A 2,249-nucleotide genomic window follows, 5' to 3' on the forward strand; every position below is an offset into this window, starting at 1 on the left:
TTACGGTTTTAATTCACACTATTTTTGTTTTATGAAATATAATTCTAGCACCTAAATTAGTGGTAGTAATTATATTACTGCCACAATTATCCTTTTATTTATTAAAAGTAGTTTTCAATAATTTAATCATTTAAGTGACGATTAAATAAATAATTTAGCTATTGTTTCTATCATTTAGTGCATCTAAGCATTTTATAAAATTTTGGGTTCACCACCCTGATCATATATGATTTATTTGCTACACTTTGAACATTTTAGATTTGACTTTAGAAAACTTTTATCGTTTAACTTTATTTTAAGTTAGAATTCGAAAGGAACGTGATACACCGCAAGATTAAAAATAGTAACCATGATGACGTGGCATCATTATCGTGAGATTACTGTAGCCTAAGTATCCGGACGTCACACTCATATAATACTAAATCATCATCAAACGTTAAGTGTGTGGACCCTACAGGTTCGAGAACTATGTAGACATGACCGAGACACCTCTGTGGTCAATAACCAATAGCGGAACCTGGATGCTCATATTGGCTCCTACATATTCTACGAAGATCTTTATCGGTCGAACCGTTATGACAACATACGTTATTCCCTTTGTCATCGGTATATTACTTGCCCGAGATTTGATCGTCGGTATCTTGATACCTAGTTTAATCTCATTACCGGCAAGTCTCTTTACTCGTTCCATAATCCATCATCCCGTAACTAACTCATTAGTCACTTTGCTTGCAAGGTTTCTTATGATGTGTATTATCGAGAGGGCCCAGAGATACCTCTCCGGTACTCGGAGTGACAAATCCTAATCTCGATCTATGACAACCCAACAAACACCTTCGGAGATACCTGTAGAGCATCTTTATAATCACCTAGTTACGTTGTGACGTTTGATAGCTCACAAGTTATTCCTCCGGTATCCAGGAGTTGCATAATCTCATAGTCGAAGGAATATGTATTTGACATTAAGAAAGCAATAGCAATAAAATTTGAACGATCAATATGCTAAGCTAACGGATAAGTCTTGTCCATCACATCATTCTCCTAACGATGTGATCTCGTTCATCAAATGACGACACATGTCTATGATTAGGAAACTTAACCATCTTTGATTAACGAGATAGTGTAGTAGAGGCTTACTAGGGACACGGTGTTTTGTCTATATATCCACACATGTATCAAGTTTCCGGTTAATACAATTCTAGCATGAATAATAAACATTTATCATGATATAAGGAAATATAAAATAACAACTTTATTATTGCCTCTAGGGCATATTTCTTTCAGATGTGTGGGGCATGGATGCTTCACACTTAGAGGATATTTGCTTGGGCTTCCTGCCAGCTTTCCATTGGGGCCGGTGTGCTTAAGCAGCACGGTCCAAGTAATAGCTTATGCCCCCTTTGTGCTTTTCCGGAGACCAGGACACATATCTTGTTCTCATGCACGATTGTTCGAACCCTCTAGGGTTTCATACGCGCGGTACTGGGACCTGCCTGGAAGGCCCTAGAGTTTGCAGAGTTCCTTGAGACCAGAGCGAACCAGACCGGGCAAAATCGCCGCCTATTCTGGATAATTTTGTGGCGATGTCGTGGACGTTATGGTTCGCAATAAAATGGTGATTGAGTGGGTGTTCCCACGGCAAGCATCTTACTCCTTAAATTCCTTACTTTCTTGCAGCATTGGCACTCGCTTTCTAGGCAGTGTAACCGCGACCAGCTTGGGCTAATGCTGGATGCAATCTTGGCTACCGTGCGTCGCCTATCCTCTTTATAGGGCCGGTTTGGCTACTGCTACTTGGTGGCTTTTTTCTATTTCTTTTATGCTTTTTTAGATGTGATTGAGTTGATGCCCCAGCCGTCTTATTTGCTGTGACTGTGACACTTGGGATTTGATTGTATGGATGTTTGCTTTATTTATGAAACGGGAAACAAGCCTATTTCAATAGTTCCTCGTGGTAGAACCAACCCACTAGTGGTTCAAGTACTAGACCTCATACCTGTGATCGCATTTTCCTGGAATTACTTTAGGCCTTCCAACGATATACAAGATATTGTGCCGGCTCAGTATATCTGAGGTGCTCATGGATAGAGTGTGCATGCGTGTGTTTATAAGGTTGAGTGTATGTGCGTTTGTGGTTGTAATGTGTTAAAAAACTGATATTGCAATATTTAGACGAAATATGCTTAAGCTGGTTATTTAGTTGAATAGCTAGTCCCTAGTGAGCTACGTAGCGAGTAGTGAGTGTGCAA

Source organism: Triticum dicoccoides, chromosome 1A, assembly GCF_002162155.2.
Source record: "Triticum dicoccoides isolate Atlit2015 ecotype Zavitan chromosome 1A, WEW_v2.0, whole genome shotgun sequence".
Lineage (NCBI taxonomy): Eukaryota > Viridiplantae > Streptophyta > Magnoliopsida > Poales > Poaceae > Triticum > Triticum dicoccoides.